This window comes from Eurosta solidaginis, chromosome 1 (assembly GCF_040869045.1).
Source record: "Eurosta solidaginis isolate ZX-2024a chromosome 1, ASM4086904v1, whole genome shotgun sequence".
NCBI classification, from domain to species: Eukaryota; Metazoa; Arthropoda; class Insecta; order Diptera; family Tephritidae; genus Eurosta; species Eurosta solidaginis.
The window spans coordinates 167262928-167282785 of record NC_090319.1 but is presented as its reverse complement, the minus strand read 5'-3'; the positions used below and the strand labels follow the sequence as shown (position 1 = coordinate 167282785).

Below are 19858 nucleotides of genomic sequence, written 5' to 3'. Positions count from 1 at the left end.
CGGTAGGGCAAAGTATTTTTCCACATTAGATCTTTTTTCGGGATTTCATCAAATCCCCTTGCATCCTGACTCACGTGACATTACTTCTTTCAGCACTGACCGCGGCGCATTTAGATGGAAAGTGCTTCCATTCGGTTTAAATATAGCACCAAATTCATTCTCACGAATGATGACAATAGCTTTTTCGGGTATACCATCCAACGTCGCATTTTTGTACGTCGACGATATTATCGTCATAGGTTGTAGTGAAGCACACCGTATTAAAAATCTTTCAAAAGTTTTCAATACTTGTAGGTCTTTCAATCTCAAGCTTAACCCAAATAAGTGCAACTTTTTACGATCAGAAGTCACATTTTTAAGTCACAAATGTTCAGCCAAAGGTTTGTTGCCAGACGACTCCAAAATAAACGCAATTAAAAAGTATACAAATGCAACTGATAAAGACGCGGTACGACGATTCGTCGCGTTTGCAAACTATTACAGAAGGTTTATACCAAATTTTGCGTCTCCGGCAGCGCCTTTAAATCGATTAAGCAGAAAAAGAGTTGAATTCGTTTGGGATGTTGAGTGCGAAAGGGCATTTCAGCAGCAGCATTGCTTTCACCAAAATTACTTCAATACCCAGATTTTACTAAACAATTCATTATTACCGTTGATGCTTCAACAACTGGATGTGGCGCTATTTTGAGTCAAGAACAGCAAGGCAGTGATTTACCAATTTGTTTCGCTTCTAAAGCATTAAATAAAGCCGAACAGAAAAAACCAATTATAGAGTTCGAACTCTTAGCTATTTACTTTGCAATCAAGCAATTTCGACCGTACGTTTATGGGAACCATTTTATTGTAAAGTCAGATCATAGACCTCTAGTATACCTATTCAACATGAAAGACCCATCTTCAAAACTTTCAAGAATAAGGCTGGAACTAGCTGAATATAATTTCACAATAGTATATATTAAGGGTAAATCAAACGTTGGTGCTGGTGCACTATCGCGTATTACAATCAACGAGATTAAGGAATCGAACAAACAAATTTTGGCAGTACAGACAAGATCAATGACAAAACGCCAAACGACAATAACCTTCCTAGGAAAACAGACAAAAACGACGAAAAACAACTTACTTTACATGTCTACGACAAATTTTCATTTAATTTTTCAAAAAAAGTACCACGGATAAGATCTGAAATTACTTACGATAAAAATAATAAATCAACAAAATTGAGAATTATTGCGCATATTAAACATAAAAAACTCGAGTTACTTAGTTTTGAGTTTGTTAACGAAATAATGACTTTAGAGAAATTACTTTCGAGGCTTGAATCGGAAGCCAGCAAGCGCAAAATTAAACAAATTGAATGGCCTAAAAATGATACTTTATTCAAACATTATACTATTACAAATTTCAAAGATATTGGAAATAAAACTTTAAAATCGTTAGAAATTATTCTAACAGATCCAGTGGAGACAGTAACAGACGAAGACACAAAACTAAAACTAATGAAAATTTACCATAACGATCCAATTTCAGGTGGACATTGTGGAATGAAAAAACTTTACGCAAAACTTCGAACAAAATTTTATTGGAAGAACATGACTCGTGATATATCGAAATATATCAAAAGGTGTAATGATTGTCTTTTAAACAAGGCTAAACCTAAAACGAAAGAAAAACTTGTTTTGACACCAACTCCTTGTAAACCATTTGATCTTCTAGTTATAGATACAATTGGACCTCTCCTTGAGTCCAAACACGGTATCAAGTTCGCAGTTACCATGATTTGCGACATGACCAAATATCTGGTAACAGTTGCTATATCAGACAAATCAGCAAAAACAGTTGCTTCAGCTATTTTCGAAACATTAATTTTAACCTACGGCGTAATGAACGCCATAAAATCAGATTTAGGTACAGAATTTAAAAAAGAATTAACTAAACTCTTAAATATTAAACATAATTTTTCAACTGCATACCATCACGAAACTGTTGGTACAATTGAACGTAATCATAGAGTTTTTAATGAATACTTACGTGCATATTTAAACAACACTTTTTCTGATTGGGATATTTACTTAAAATACTTAACTTTCCTACACAATACAACAACTAGCACAGTTTTCGACAACAAATTTTCTATCTTCGAGTTAGTATTTGGTAAAAAGGCATTTTTGCCTCATGAATTACGAAAGGAAAAAATTTATCCACTCTACAATGCCGAAAACTATGCTAAAGAAGTTAAATTTAGAATGCAAAAAACACATGAAATGGCAAAAAATTTAATAATTAAAAATAAAATACAATCCAAAACGTTTTATGATAGAACGGCACGACCATTAGCTATCAAAATAGGCGATAAAGTTCTCGTACAGAAAGAACCACGCCACAAACATGAAAATATATACCAGGGTCCTTTTGTTGTAATTAAAACTAACGACCCTAATGTTACTATTTTTGATGAAACAACAAAAAAATAAAAGACTGTGCATAAAAATAAAATAAACAAAATAAATTAATAAACAAAAAATATGTACATACAATATATTTACAAACAGCCAAGAAGGCAGAACAAAACAAATACAAATTTAAATGTCTAACAAAAAAAAAAAAAGATTCAAATTTAAATTTCGAATTTATCATGCGCATCAATGCAAAATGTAAGGCCCCTATTATGAGCATTATTCGATCTTCGCTGGCTATCGAACATCGAAAATCGAATTAGAAATTGGTATTATGACAACTCATCTCTGTCGAAATTTTCGTTGTGTATCTAATTTTCAAGCTAATAGAAATTTGTTGTCGACGCTGTATCGAATAGAAAAATAACTGTTTAAAATGTAAGTTTTTTGTATTTATATTCTACTTTTTTACTACCTAGTAGTAATTGTAAACTATTTGAATTAATTTTATATAGGTGAACAAATGCGTGGTGGCAACGGCGCGCACCCACGTATTTGTTAAAGATTAGTTAGGCGAAAAAAAGGGAAGAAAAATAAACACACCAAAAAGATTTCGGATTAATAAAAAGGAATTCACAGTGTGCTTTTATTTATATAGATACAACAAGTGTTAAGAAAGGGTTTAACAAATGTTGTGGAAAATGATATATGTAATAATAATTATGAAAATTTGCACTTACGTGGACGTGTGATTACGTGTACCTTTGCTGGCTGCTGGATCAAAAGAGGACGAGCCTCTTTGCGACATGAGCCGATGAACCCGAGATACAGCTCCTTCGTTGGGTTTCCCGGCAACAAAGTTGCTATACCGCGGGCTCACAGCGGTAAAAATCTAAGATACATGCGTACTACCACTCACACATGCCTGTGTGTATTAGTACTCACAAGCATATGTGGGTGGTAGTAAACGAAGAAAATTACGTTACGAGGGGGGGGGGGGGGGAGATATATTTAGGCCTGTGGCCTAAACATACCGGCCCCCTTGCCGTAAGCAACAAAGAAAACATTTAAAAAAAAAAGGGATGCCACGTGATCGCACGTCCAGTAAGGCGCTAATGAAAGAAGGCAGTGCAGATGCGGACTGCAAGCACTGCACGCCAGATGGTTGACCTCACGTTTCGCTCTCCTGTGGAAAAAGAAAAGATGTTATTAAATACACGTACGTGGTTTTAAATCCCGTGCTGTAATTACTTATTTTTATGAAACAACTCCTATTTTTGGCAGGCTCCTGAGACTACCAGCCCGTATACGGTTGGTTGGGTCAGGAGACCGCCAACTGTTGTTGCTGGCGTTCCGCTCACCATCAGTTCGGCGTATAGATCAGCGCCGAGTGTAAGACGAACTGGCGATGAGCGGTAGAACTGCGGATCTGCAAGCCGCATAAATTCGAATGGAACGGCAACCTTTGGATCCACATTGGATGGCGGACTCAACCGATAGTGGCCGTTGACCACGGCGGCTTGGGTAGTGACATGAGTCGTTGACCCGAACTTGCCGCGCAGAATAAGTGTGCATTGCCCTGGTCCTTGGCGCTCTAACTGCAAATCGCGTACCAGCTCTGCATCGACCATGTTGCTGGCGGCGCAGGGATCAATGATCGCACGTACCAAGTGTAGGTGCCCACGCGATTCGACGCGTACGATGGCCGTCGGCGCAATGGGCACGAAAGACCGCATTATGGGCGCTGGAGTGGCTGGGAGCAGCCGGCCGGTTCGGAAGCCTTCCGGTGTACCACGCGATAGTGCTTGCATATTTTGGGCGTCAGAATGGTATGGCGTTGATTTATCCCGCCGCTGCTGTCTGCCGCGTTTGGACGACTTGGTCGGGCCTCCTTGGAGTCCAATGACGCGGTGCCGCCAGTTGTCTCGTTCGTTTCGACGTTTGTTTGCTTTCGCCGCGCTTCTTTCATGCTGTAACAGCGGCCGGAAACTGCGCATCCCATGGTTGGCCGTTGACGGTCTTGTTGTCTCCGTTTTACTTCTTTCTTCCTCCGCCTTTGCTCTCTCCTCCTCCATTTCTTCCTCCTCCACCTGCTGAGCCCAGGATTTAGCCGGTCCCGACAGGTTGATTGACAACGCGTCGTCGGACGTATTGTCGTCGCCATTTGTGGCTGTCTCGTCGCATACCGGCCGACGCTCATCTAAATGAAGCGTGGTGTGGTGCTTCTCTTGGCACCTCTTACAGCGATACTTGCTGCTACACTTGTTTACCCGGTGGAAGGGTGACAGACAGTTCGGACAGTACTTATATAGAAGCACTGCCCGCAACCTCTCTTCTGGAGATTTTTTCCGATATTCGGGACATATTCGGAGACTATGGTCCCTGCCGCAGAGCTGGCAAGCGACGTCGAAACGCGTTGCGCCTCCCTCTGACTTGGCCAGTAAAGTTTGGTAGCGGGTCATGATCTGAAAGAATATTGATATCATTGATCATGCCCAAATTGAGGTTGGCGGAATGTTGTTTGGGTGGCGTAACCAAAAAAAAATTATCTCTAACATATTATCCAAAAAAAAACATTTTATTGAAATAAAAATTTAATTTAAATAACAAGGACCATAATTAAATACTTATGCGCGCAGGGAAACGAAGAAAAAACGGCTTTAGCACGCATCCATGCGATGTGGCTGGTGCTTTAGTCATTCCACGTCATTTGACTGGTCATTTTACGGTCATAGGTTATATTCCTAGTCACATTTGCATGGGCGTGATTAGGTTTTGTGACCAAATTTTTGTGGGGATTTTATAATTTATTTTATGTCGGTAGATGTCGCCGAAGTAGTCCTAAAGATTTATTTTTGATTTGTGGTGAACTTTGTTTTTACAACAAGTGGCCTGCCACCACACGGAACGGTTAAAAACCTGGCTGAAAAAGTATTACAGAGTTGCACTTCCACCATTCAACATTATTTTTGACGTGTATAATGTTGAGATTCGTTCTAATGTTGAGATTCGTGGAATTAAGTATTGTAGTGCGTGACGTGTACTGCAGCGTGTAGTGCATAACGTGTACTGCAGCGTGTAGTGCATGACGTGTAGTGCGGCATGTAGTGCATGACGTGTAGTGCGTGACGTGTAGTGCGCGATATGCTTGCGCATGAGGCCTAACGTTTGCATTGCAATAGTCATTGACAGTCAGACATTAAATGTAGAGATTTTGACGTTTTCTACAATTTCTCACTTCCTGAATGAAAAAAAATGTCATTCATATAAAACACGCGGTGAGTATAGTTACTGAAATGCGTAATTTGACTTTTTATTAATTAATTTTTCTTTTCTTTTCAGGATAAAAAGGATGCCAATTTCAACCGCCTTAAGGCACGTATTTCCTCAAAATACGGTTTGGAAAGTTCGGCACGTTTGGTTGACATCATTGCGGCAGTGCCACAGGAAGCCAAAAAGGAACATTGGTGCCTAAATTGTGTGTGAAACCAATACGCACGGCGAGTGGGATTGCCGTAGTGTCATTAACGTGCAAGCCACATTGCTGTCAACATATCAACAATATGGGTGTAAAGGTCATCTTATATCCTTGCATTTGGCCTCTGATGCCTCTGCACGTAAACAAAGGCTTTCGGGATTAATTTCGTGTTTACGATGCACGTAGTTTGATAAGAATTTTATTATTGAAAATATTCAACCATCGCCGGGTTGCCACGTCGTAGCATTGGAAGCAGTATCGTGGCTTAATTTTCCTTAAATCCGTAAAACTGTATTCCTCAGAGGTACAAGTTTGCGCAAAGCAGAGCCAGTATTTCTGGCGTTCAATTTTGGGGTGGACCGTCCAGCGCCACCTTTCAGTACAACAAAACTGACGATTTGTGGCATGAATGGGCCGAGGTTTGAATCGGCATCTCAGTATTCCGAACGTTTTTTTTTGTTTTGGAGGCCATCTGATACTAATTGGCGGCAGGCAAAGCAACAAAGCAATAGGTGAAGTTAGTAACTGGAGCACTAGGTTAACACTGAATTTATTAATATTTGCTCTTTGAATTTAGAATGCCGAAGACCTGGTTACATTTCAATCTACGAGGTGGTCATTACTATTGTTTTACGGCACCAAAATGTCTGCCCTGAGGTAAATAAAGGTAAGAATTGAAAGATTAAACACTGACAGATTAGTAGCTCTGCGTCTACTGCGCACCATTGGTGTTGATATGAAGTCGGAAAGTACAAAAATCAACCAAACTATAGAAACGAGTGATAGTGAATTGCAAGAAGACTACACTTAATGATCGTTTACCTCATAATGACTTGGATTTATTGCTTACTTACTTACTTACTTAATTGGCGCTTAACCGTCTAAACGGTTATGGCCGTCCAACAAGGCGCGCCAGTCGCTCCTTCGCTCCGCCAACCGGCGCCAATTGGTCACACCAAGGGAGTTTAAATCGTTTTCCACCTGGTCCTTCCAACGGAGTGGGGGCCGCCCTCTACCTCTGCTTCCATAGGAGGGTTCCGATAGAAACACTTTCTTGGCCGGAGCATCATCTTTCATTCGCATAACATGGCCTAGCCAGCGCAGCCGCTGCGTTTTAATTCGCTGGACTATGTTGATGTCTGCGTATAGCTCGTACAGCTCATCATTAAATCTTCTTCGGTACTCGCCATCGCCAACGCGAAGAGGTCCATAAATCTTTCGATTTATTGGATTATGTTAATTAACTGATTTGTGAGAATACTACTTCTAGTGCTGTTAGCTATACTCCCCAGCAAAATTCCTACAACCCTATTTAAGTGTTTTATTTGTTACAACATTAATAACTATCAGAATAGTTATAAATATTAAAAGAATGTAGTGTCTACAACAATGAATAACCGCTGTAATCGAATGATGACTCACGAGAGGGTGGCAGTGAAGCTATAATATAAAAATGGGAACCCAAGAGTATTATTTCATACGTAAAGGTGGCCATAGTGCCATGCAAGTTTGAAGCTCCTTATATAAACACATTAATCGCTTTCCGCATAGCATAGCATATAGCGAGCATTATACCTTCACTCCAATACAAAAGTGAGTTATAAAAATCAACTTGTATATCCCACGGTTTATTGTTTGTAAACTGATATGTTTTTTGATTAAAAAATTTTTGTTTGGAATCAAATTTTCAATTATAACACCCTAATTGAATTCCTCCAGGTCAGCCTTGTCCCTTCTTTGATCCCTGTAGTACTGTGAATTTGACGGAAGCAGTGAAAAGGTTTTGGCTCTCGGGTTTGGGTGGTGGCGCAGTTTACTTGATTGTCGTGTTTTCGAAACGCTCTTGCCGTTGTACATTTCGCACAAAATCTAAAAACAGGAAGTGTGGTGACAATAATCTTATGGAAATAAGTTTAAACGAAAAAAAATCATACTCTCTTTCGAATAAATATTACCGCATAAACTACTAAGAAATGTTGAATGCCCCCCATGAAGCTAAGGTTCGCGGACACCCAAGCGTCATCCGATTCGAAAGAGTTCCACGATGGTGACCCAGCGGGGTACACTGCAATGGCTTGACAAGGACTTGGATCGTCTGCTGCGCACTGGTCCCGCGGAAACGCGTCTAGAGCTACTAAGGGAGATGGCACGATGGGTTGTCGTGTCGAATGGGTTGTCGTGGCTCCAAAAGTGTTATATCCGTAAGCTCCGATCTAACGTTTGTTGATCTGACAGTACAACAAATTGAGAATTTAAGCCTATGATGCCAATGTGCCGCTAGTTCTTATTGACTCATTCAATACCGACTAAGATACACAAAAAAGATCGTAGGAATATACAGGCTTTCGGGTTCAAAGTCTTACAATCAATCAGAGTTGCTTTCCGCGCATAAGCCGTGAACCATTTTTTACCAGTTGCCAGAGATTTCAATGTTGAGAGCGATATTGATGCTGGGTATCCACCTGGTCACTGTGACTTTTATGATACGTTTCGCAATTCTGGTTTATTAAAGAAAGCTACCGATGAAGGACGTGAATATTGCTTCCTTTCAAATATTGATAGTTTGGGTGCTACTGTGGTTTTAGCTATCCTCAATAAATTGGTGGGTGAGGAACGTTCTGCAGACCCCATTGAATTTGTGATGGAAGTTACAGACAAAACACGTGCTGATGTTAAGGGTGGTACTCTCATTAGCGTCGAAAAGAAATTACATTTACTGGGATTGCACAAGTACCAGAAGAACATGTCGATGAACTCAAATCTGTGAAAAACGTTCAAATTTATCCATACCAATAATATTTGGGCGAATTTGAATGCGGCCACCGTGGTGTGATGATAGCGTGCCCCGCCTACCACACCGCATGCCCTGGGTTCGCCCCCGGGCAAGCAACATCAAAATTTCAGAAATAAGGTTCCCGAATTAGAAGACAATTTTTTTTTTGTTTTTTTTGTTTTTACAATAAGCTGGTTCTACCACCGAGTTTTATTAATGGCCGTACTGTCGATTTTCATTGGATAAATTTTCCATCGCGGACGTAAGCTTGTCCGGCTACGATGTCTTTTAAGAGATTTGAAACCTAATTCTCTATGAAAATGACTGTGAAAGGCAGTCAAATATTATTCCAAAACGATTAAAATTTATTTTCCCTGTCCTGATATAATGAAATGATATGAATAAATTTCTTTGGGATTCCTTGCGATACTAAACTATTTTTGAACAATTGCGTGGTGGCAGCGGCGCACCCACGCAATCGTTGGAAAAGGTATTATGTGGCAGACAGTATATCTGAGTTAGGGTTCTGTTGGCCTCGTTCTGGGGAACGAGAGCTGGGTTATTGGTTTGTTGGCCTCGTTCGGAGTGAACGAGAGCTGGGTTATTTGGGATGGAGGAATGTGGACTATTACAGTTCATTTTGATTGTCGTTGGGCGGAAGTAGTACCAGTTTCGCGATTGGTCTGCTAATTTGTCCCTTAATTGTATTGACGTCAACAACACGTACACGGTTGTCGGAACCTGGATGTGTGTTGACGACTCTCCCCATTTTCCACTCGTTCGGTTGTAGGTTATCCTCCTTGATGACGACTAGGTCCCCGGGTTTTAAGTTGGATTGTGGATGTTTCCATTTATACCTTTTCTGGATCTCGGTGAGATATTCCGATTTCCATCTTTTGCAAAAGGTCTGATGAAGGGCTTTCATCTTTTGCCATCGGTTTACAATGGGGGCAGGGTTTTCACTACAATCGAGTTCAGGTGGAGCTAAAAGATGCCCGCCTACGAGAAAATGGCCTGGAGTAAGCGGCTCCAGGTCGGAAGGGTCGTTAGATGAGGGACTTAGAGGTCTCGAGTTGAGGCAGGCCTCAATTCGACATAAGAGGGTTGTAAACTCTTCTAAAGTATATTTATGGTCGGACGCGATCTTTTTAAAGTGTGTCTTAAAACTTTTTACCCCCGCTTCCCACAAACCTCCCATGTGAGGAGCGCTTGGCGGTATAAAATGCCATTCTAAAGTGTGATGGCTATATTTATTCAATGTTCCGTCCCTTGCTTCACGCAGAAATGCCTTAAACTCAGATCGTAACGATCGCGAAGCTCCGACAAAGTTAGTACCATTGTCGGAGTAAACGTTTTTCGGACAGCCTCGTCTGGATACAAATCTGGCGAAGGCAGCTAGGAAGGACCCGGTACTAAGGTCGTTTGTCGCTTCCAGATGGATGGCTTTCGTCGAAAAGCAGACGAACAGGCAAACATATCCTTTTGAAATTCGACATCCCCTCCCTCGGTAGGATTTTATATCGAATGGTCCCGCGAAATCTACCCCAGTGTTGGTGAAGGCCCTAGAAAAGGTGGTGCGCTCCTTCGGAAGGATCCCCATAAGTTGCGTTTGTGTCCGCTTCCTGTAAATAGTACAGACCTTACAGTTGTGGATAACAGACCGTATCATTATTTTAACACGTGGGATCCAGTACTGAGTGCGGATATGACGTAGCATCAGCTGGTTCCCTCCATGCAGGGTGGTCTCGTGAGAGGATTGGACTATAAGTCTGGATAACCTGCAAGTATAAGGAAGAATAATGGGATGACTTTCATTATGGGACATGTCTTTCGATGCCCCAGTCCGCCCCCCAGTTCGAATGATGCCTTCTTCATCTATATATGGGTTCAGGGGTAAAATCTCACTCTTCCCATTTATTAGTTTTCCTGACTTCAAATTTGCGTACTCTTCTTGATAATGTTGCCTCTGGCATATTGTTATCAATCTTCGTGTTGTTTTTTCTATTTCGTCAGCAGCGATCGAATGAGAATCCCTTTTGAAGGAGGATTTAGTTTTTGGGTGCGTATTCTGGAAAAACCGAAGAATATAGGATATAACCCGCAAAGCCCTTGGTAAATCGGAAAACCTATCTAGAATATCAAAGTTATTTTTGACCGAAGTTGTATGAACTTTCACCCTCTTTTCCTCCATATTCGTATTGTAATCTTCTTCTTGTGTTGGCCAATTTTCGTTGTCTTCTTGTAACCAAGAAGGTGCCTGCCACCACAAAGAATTGTCGATTAGATCCGAAGCGTAGAGGCCTCTGCTCGCCAAATCTGCAGGATTTGACGCGGAGTCTACGTGCCGCCATACCTTGCCTCCTACTTTATCGATGATTTTAGTTATTCGATGTGCCACAAACGTTGACCACGAACATGGTGGTTTTCGGATCCATGCCAGTACTATAGTCGAATCTGTCCAAAGGGTTACTTTAATGTTTGAAAGTTGCATATTTTCTATGGCCGACTCTATAATTTCTGCGAGTAGGACTGCGCCGCAGAGTTCCAGTCGTGGCAATGATATGGTTTTGACCGGGGCTACTCTCGTTTTGGCCATCAACAGGTTGGTGAAGACTTGATCCTTTGTTTGTACCCTCAGGAAAACAGTGGCGGCATATGCTTTTTCCGAGGCATCGCTGAATGCATGTATTTCGACATTGTCCTTCAATGTGTAGTGAACCCATCGCGGTATGCGTATATCGTTGATCTTTTCGTAGTCCGTCATGAATGATTGCCACCGATGTAGAGTAGTTTCAGACACATCTTCATCCCAGCCTGTCCCTTCCAACCAAATATTTTGCATTATTATTTTGGCTACAATTACGACTGGTGCCAGCCAGCCAAGAGGGTCGAAAAGTTTTGCGATCGCAGAAAGTATTGACCTTTTTGTTACGGTGTGGTTATTGTCAAAGGGTTTCGCTGTGAAGTAAAAGTAGTCGAAATGGGCGTTCCACCTGATACCGAGTGCTTTTACCATGCTGGTGTCTTCAAATTCAAGAAAATCCTCGCTTAATAGGTGTTGCTTCGGTATACCCTGTAGGATTTTCTTGCAGTTGGACGTCCATTTTCGCAACGGGAAACCTGCCGATTGCAATGCCAATGATATTTCGTCCCTTGCCTTGATTGCAATTTCGATGCTGTGTCCACCGGCGAGTACGTCATCAACGTACATGCAATTTCGCAGTATATCTGCTGCCATTGGATGCGATGTCTCCACGTCATCAGCTAGTTGGTGCAGCGTTCGAATCGCAAGATACGGAGCACAATTAACCCCAAAGGTTACCGTTTTCAATTCATAAATGTTAATTGGGTTTTTGGGGCATTTGCGAAATATGATTCGCTGATATTTTGTTTGGTCTTCATTGACCCATATTTGGCGATACATTTTCTCTATGTCGCTGTTAAATACGTATTTGAACAGCCGCCAACGTAGTATAAGAATTGTCAGGTCGGATTGAAGAATCGGACCCGGATATAAGGCATCATTTAGACTTTTGCCATTAGTGGTAGGACAAGATGCATTAAATACGACTCTGACTTTTGTCGTTGTACTTCCGTCCTTTATAACAGCATGGTGAGGTAGGAAGTAACAGTCATTTGAGTCTGGCGAAATATTGCCTATTTGTTTCATGTGCCCTAAAGTTTCATATTCGGATACAACTCTATTGTATTCCGTTTGAAGGACTGGGTTTTCCGCAAGTCGTGTCTCGTTGCGATAGAATTGAGAGCACGCACTTCTTAATGAGGGGCCTAAGTTAAACTCTTTCCTAAAGGGTAAGGAGAATACGTATTTGCCATCGTTGTTCCGAACTGTTGTGGATTTGTATAGCTCCTCGCAGTAAGTGTCATCGTTATTGATGCTCCTTTTCTTTGGAATTTCCTCTATCTCCCAAAAAGCCGCCAATTGTTTATCTAAAGTGACCTAATTGAAATACGAAACTAGGGTCTTATTTGTATCAACCGCATCTGTCCGGCCTGTCAAAATCCAGCCGAACACCGTTTCCTGTGCTATTAATGTGTTTAGCACGTCCTTCCTGATACCGCCTAGCATAATTTGGGGGTATATGTCTCCGCCCAGAATTAAGTCGACTGGCTCATTGACAAAGAATCTTTTGTCAGCCAGTACTAAGTCAGGAAATGCTTGCCTAGTCATTGCGTTTATTTGGCAAGTTGGAAGATTCCCTGTTAATTGTGGTAAAACCAGCATGATCGTATTGATCTCGATTAATGGGTCTGTTGGTGACCGCAATTGTATGTTGCACGCTTCTTTTACTTGTGCAGACATTGTATTACTGATGCCCGAAACTTGGGCATGCAGGCGTTTGGATGGCAGATTAATTATGCGCTTTAGTTTCTCGGTAATGAATGAACATTCAGATCCCGAGTCTATTAGGGCTCTCGCCGAATAGTCAACACCATTAAAACGAATATTGACCTGAGCTGTCCCTAGTAATACCCCTTTATTTGTGTTTGCGAAACATGAGTTCACATTATTAATCGGAGCGTTTTCTCTTTCAGCATTGCGTCGTATTTGAGCTTCCCGTGAGGTAGATGCTCCTATAGTGTCAGGAGTATTTGTTGGTTTTGGCTGATTCGAAATATGAAGCAGCGTATGATGTCTTAAATGACATGTGGCACAGTTCATTTGACTGGTGCACTTTGTCACCGAATGGCCAGCAGAAAGGCAGTTTATGCACCCACGGCTGCTCTTAATTTGTTCAAACCGTTTATTGGGTGTTAAACGTAAGAACTTTTCACACTTTGAAATTCGATGTGCAGGACTTTTGCACATCTTACACGTAGGTTTGGCTACTGTTGCACTTGCCTGGTAGGACCCTAATCGTTTCGACGATGTATCTGCCGAGGAACGAGAAGCATGTGGCTTAGAGGGTTTTGAAACCGTATCCCCTCTTATATCTACGACAGTTTCCAACGTTTGGAATCTGCTGGATAAGAATTTATCCATATCTGCCTATTTTGAAATTTCTGTTTTATTTTCTATGGTTTGTTCCCATAGAGCCAGTGTCGTTTCTGGCAGTTTTGTGGAGCACAAATACGTTAGAATTGCATCCCAGTTTGATATGTCAATCTTGTGACATTGAAGCGCTGAGATACAATTGTTTATTTCACGTTGCAGTTTTTTAATGGAGCTACCGCATTCGCTCTCAACTGCTTTTAAACTAAAAAGAATTTTTAATTGGGCATTGACCAAGATACGTTTGTTTTCGTATCGGTCACATAAATTTTTCCACGCTGTATCGAAACCGTCTGTTGTTAAGGAACACCGTTCCACTATCTCTTTGGCCTCCCCTTGAGTTTTTTGCCTTAAATAGTATAGTTTTTGCACTGCATGGAGTTTACTATTATTAATATATATGGCAGTGAACATGTCCCTAAAAGACGGCCATGAAATATAGTCACCTTTGAAAATATCCGTATCACATGCTGGCAGGCGCACATGATATTCCATATTATCTGAGACATCTACTTTCTTATCTTTCTTTTCAAAATTTTCCAAAAGCTCAGCTATTGCCGCCTGACACTTTAGGAAGCTGAAATAGCACATTTTATGCTTCTTCTTGATAGCCGATAAGTCCTTTGAATCAAGCTCTGATGAACCTAAGAGCTTTTCGTATGTCACCTTCGTAGCTTCCCACAGAGTTTTTAACTCATCCCTTTGGTATATTAGGGAGTGTTTACTGTGTTGTGAAGGTGACATGTCGTTGAAGTCATTTTCATACTCCGTCACTGCATCTGCTTGGCGTGTATAGGTCTCCATTGTGGATAAAAATAAAAACCCAAAAGTTTATACAGAAATTGCCTTTGCAGAGAGTAGTGAGTAGAAAATGTCGCCAAAGGACAGAACTTGGAAGTTATAATGTGACAAGTGAAAGTATTTGGTGTATGCGTATGTGTGCACAAATTTACCAATTGATGTAAGCCGATAAGGTGTGGCTAACGTGAAAAGGACTGTACAGAGGCTTATGTGCCAAGTGGGATAAGTACAATTTCGTGGTGGCAACGGCGCGCACCCACGTAAATGTTAAGGAAAGTGCTAATGCAGAATTGCTACTGAATTGTCTAAGCCAATAAGTAATGGCTAGTGCAAAAATGGTGTCAGTGGAAGAAGAAAAAAATATATGTACGCTTGTTATGGACTTTTTGGTAATTTAACCAAGGAATGTGAACTTTTATATAACCAAATTAGATCAGTCAAAACTGATTTGTATATTGCCGCAAGTGAGAATAATAATTCTTCAGTTTTTTTTTTTTTTTAAATAATTGTGCCAGGAGTAAGGCTATTGGCCACCCAAACAACAACAACAATATGTGTGTATTACACTAAGTGCACTTTGTGCTATAGCAACAAACTAAATTGCAAACGTATTGCCCGTGTAAATAAGTGCAAGTGATTTGTATGTGAGAAAAAATTTTATTTGATTAAATGTGCGCCTAAATTAAATTTACAGGTTTCTGAATAAGTAACCTTAACAAATGGAATTTTTGTGCTGTGGATTAAATGAATTTTTTCAGATAAATCCTGCAAATGTGAAAATAGAAAAGTGGCGCAAAGCGGTGTTTGAGGTGATGTTAACCTTTTAGAGCAGTGTTGTGCTACCTTGAGCTGTGTCCGGAAAATCTTACCGCTGGTGGGGGATTGTTCCGGATAGTCACAAGGTGTGTTGCACAAACTTTAAATAACTGCGTTAAGCGCCTTTTGTCCTATTTTTGCACAAAATAAGACTTCTCACTTCACGAACAAAAAATCACTTGCACTGTTTAATATAAAGTCACTTTGTAATTTTTAATTTTATTTTGAAATTTTAGTAAAAGTGAAATTAAAAGAAAACCCTACCTAGCACGGAATATTTTTAAACCACGTACCTTTTATCAAAGTGTTGATCCGGATAATCGAATGTGATTTAAATATTGTTGGATGTTTCCAAAAGGTACCACCAAAAATGTATCAGTTGTTGTTTCGAATATAAAATCGCTGGTATCACCAAGAAAATTGTATCACCATGGACAATTGCTGATATTTGCTGTTGAAATTTTTGGTTTTTCCTGTGTATTCTCACGAGTTTGGTATGCTTCCTTGCTTTAATGCCTAGAGAGTTGAGTGGACTGTAATTGTGTGACTGGTTCTCTTTACCGGCGCGGTAAGACCATGAACAAATGCGTGGTGGCAACGGCGCGCACCCACGTATTTGTTAAAGATTAGTTAGGCGAAAAAAAGGGAAGAAAAATAAAAACACCAAAAAGATTTCGGATTAATAAAAAGGAATTCACAGTGTGCTTTTATTTATATAAAAACAACAAGTGTTAAGAAAGGGTTTAACAAATGTTGTGGAAAATGATATATGTAATAATAATTATGAAAATTTGCACTTACGTGGACGTGTGATTACGTGTACCTTTGCTGGCTGCTGGATCAAAAGAGGACGAGCCTCTTTGCGACATGAGCCGATGAACCCGAGATACAGCTCCTTCGTTGGGTTTCCCGGCAACAAAGTAGCTATACCGCGGGCTCACAGCGGTAAAAATCTAAGATACATGCGTACTACCACTCACACATGCCTGTGTGTATTAGTACTCACAAGCATATGTGGGTGGTAGTAAACGAAGAAAATTACGTTACGAGGGGGGGAGATATATTTAGGCCTGTGGCCTAAACAATAGGTCCAAGTCGTGAGTACAAAACAACAGCTTGAAAGACTGGTTTTAATTATGGAACAAAATCCCTATATAGCCAAAAGATATTGCACATTATAGAAATGCAACTTTTCTTGATGCAGTTCAGCCTCCTCGTAATTCAATTTTATCCATCTTTCACAAATACAATTTTCCAAGACATTCAACACCTCTGATACTCGTAGTACCACAGACACACTCGACTGGGCAAGTCCGAGTGCATTTTCGTTTCCAATGCTCAGTTGGTAGGATCCCTGAGCACAAAATCGGAGAACTGTTGACAATTTTAGAATATTAGCAGTAGAATTGGCTCTTGTGCATTGCTGGTGCAGTTCATCTGTACTGGACAACAACTTCATGAATGCTTCTTTGGACAGTCTGAAGTTTTAAATAAATCTATAAGCAAAACTTATAATTTTAACAACTTATTTAGAAAGCTACACTTACGTGGCAGAATTCATTTCCAAAGTCTTCTTCTTCTGGCTAGCTCCAGTAAGCTTTCCTCTTCATCTGACGAATCAGCAAACCACAATTTCGCCGTAGTCATACTTTTATTTTTTTTTTTAATATTTGCATTTATTAACTAGTTATGGGGGTCAATTCATGTTCTATGAAGTTGTGAAGTGAAAGCATTTTTCACCATTTCATCTGATATGCGATTCAGTTTGAAAAAAAAGTGATATTTATTGTCAAATTTTTTCACATAACGAATATTTTTTCACCGTTGAATTTGCCCGTGAAAAATCTATATACATATATAAAAGAAAGTGGTGTTAGTTACACTATAACTCAAGAACGGATGAACCGATTTGACTGAAAATTGGTGGGTGAGGTAGCTTAGAATCAGGAGACGGAAATAGGATACTTTTTATCCCGTCTGGATGGTTTTCCGGATCCGTCCGGGATCCCGTCGGGGTTTTTTTGAGACTTTTTCGGGACTATGTCAAAGTTATTTGGGGATTCCTCCGGGATAATTTTTGGATGGGTTTCGGGATGCGTCTGGGATCCCGTCGTTGTCATTTCGTGACATTCTCGGTATCCTTCAGGCATCATTTCTGGATAGTTTTCGGGATCCATCTGGGATCACGTCGGGGTTATTTCGGGACATGCTCGGTATCCTTCAGGCATCATTTCTGGATAGTTTTCAGGATCCGTCCGGGATCTCCTCAGGGTAATTTCTGAACATTTTTGGGCTAATTAGGGATAATTTGGGGATCCTTATGGCATCATTTCTGGATGGATTTCGGGATCCGTTCAGGGTCATTTCGGGACTATTTGGGGATCATTTTGGAACTCTTCTGGCATAATCTTTTGATGATTTTCGGAGTCCGGTCAGGATCATTTCGGAACTTTTTCGGGACTATTTCGGGATCATTTTGGGACCCTTCTGGGATCCCTTCGGGGTCATTTCCGGACCCTTCCAGGTTGATGGTTTTCGGGATCACGTCGGGGTAATTTCGGGATAATTAAGGAAACTTTCCCGGATGGTGCTTGGGGTCCATCCGGGAGCCTGTCAGGGTCATTGCGGAACTTACTCGAAACTATTTCGGGATCATTTGGGTACCCTTCAGAGATCAGTTCTGTGTGGTTCTATGGATCAGTCTAGAATCGCGTCGTCATTTCGGGACTTTTTTGGGACTATTCTGGGACCATTTGGAGACCCTTCGGGAGCATTTCTGGTTGGTTTTCGGGATCCGTCCGCGATACCGTCGGGGTCATTTCGTGGCCTTTTCTGGATAATTTCGATTATTTCGGGATCCTATCATGTTATCAGCTCATTTAGTTATTTTTTTTTGCTCTACTATAAAAATGAAATATATTAGACAGACAATTTTTTTAAAACAAATTACCTGATTAGCAGGTTGACGTGAATAGTCCATATATTTTATTTTCTCCTTGCGGACGAGGCCACGGGTAAAGGCTAGTATAATATATATACATATATATATATATAGTAGTGATACCACTTGAGGTAAACCCAAAAAAAGCATAAGAATAGGAATAGGGAGAGGATGAAGGCATAGGAGAAGGAAAAGGGAACGGAAACGAAAATTAAGAAGTATAGGGAAAAGGAAATGGAGAAAAGTATAAGATCGGGAGGGCGAAAGAGAGGCTGAGAAGGAGAGGGATAAAAAGATGGAAGAGAAGGAGAGGGTGACGGAGATGTAAAGGAGAAGGGGAAGAAAAAGGGGAAGGAAAGAAGATCGAAAAGGAATAGGGGAAGGAAAAAGGAAACGAAAAGAAGGGGAAGGAAAGGAGAAGAAAAACGGAACGGAAAAGGATAAGGAAGAGGGAAAAGAAAGGGAGAGGAAGGCGGAGGTAGAGGGGGAGACCGAGGGGAAGGAGAGATGGAGAAGAGGAAGAGCCATAAGAATAGGGCCAAAGAGATGCTAAATGCCCAAAAAGAAACAAATAATAAATTAGACGCACTAATTGCCAAAATTCTTTAAAAGGTTGTTTATAATATACTAGGGGATCCACTGATATGGGCTATGGGCTTTCCGACTTTGGAAACTCCAGGCTTCGACTTTATCCCTGACAGGACGGACTATTGTTTGCCGATAACTGCTCCCTGTGCAACCTTCACCCCAGTCATTCCCCGGGAGAGGAATGGGGAAGAGGACTCATCCGGGGAAGGGGACCGCTTTACTTGTTCACGGATGGGTCGAATATGGACGGAAAGGTCTTTTGTCAAGAGCTAAATGTAAGCCGCAAATTTAAGTTGGCTGGTCACTACAGCATCTGACATCCTTTACTCTGAAAGCAATGGAGAAGATTGTAGACCACGAGATTGGATCAAAGGCTCTCGACAGGCAGGTCGACAGAAACTGCATTGTATCAGCTGTCAGAAATCCAAAGTGCGTTCGAATGCGGAGAGGTTACGCTATGCGCATTTTTGGGCATAGAGGTGGCATTCGACAAAACGGTCCACGAGAGTGTGAATCGAGAACTGGAGAGAAGAGAGATACAACGTCCAATCCGTATGTGGATAAACGCCCTACTGCATACGAGGATTACGGAACCCTTGAGTGGGGACAGTACAGTAAAGATCAAGACAACGAAGGGATGTCCACAAGAGGGCATCCTGCACCCCTGCTGTAGAGCCTGGTAGTAGATGATTTTCAACAGTGGCTCTCAAGAACGGAATCCGATGTTAGGGTTACGCGGATGATATTGTTATAATTGTAAGAGGCAGATTTGAAAGCACCCTTCGCGACATAATTCAAAGGGCATTGAGGTGAGAATGGTGTACTGAGGTAGAGCTAAGTATCAACCCTAACAAGACAGCCATTGGTGTGCAGACGTATTGCAGAAGATCCTGGGGATGCAGCCCAAAGATGGATGTACACTACTATACAGAGACTTATCATAGTGTATGAAGCAGTTGCGTGGGCATCAAGGACAATCATGGTGACCGTACAAAAGTCACTCACGAAGCTTCAACGCTTGGCATGTGTCTGCATTACGGGAGGTATGCGA

The 19858-nt window shown here is 41.1% G+C and overlaps 1 protein-coding gene and 1 pseudogene across 4 annotated transcripts in view; both read left to right on the top strand.

Annotated features, from left to right (window-relative positions):
- Window positions 1-19858, top strand: part of Parp1 (Poly-(ADP-ribose) polymerase) — a 636927-nt gene that overhangs the window by 54237 nt on the left and 562832 nt on the right. The window lies entirely within an intron of this gene.
- On the top strand, window positions 7864-8707 carry LOC137238701 (UTP--glucose-1-phosphate uridylyltransferase pseudogene; annotated as a pseudogene).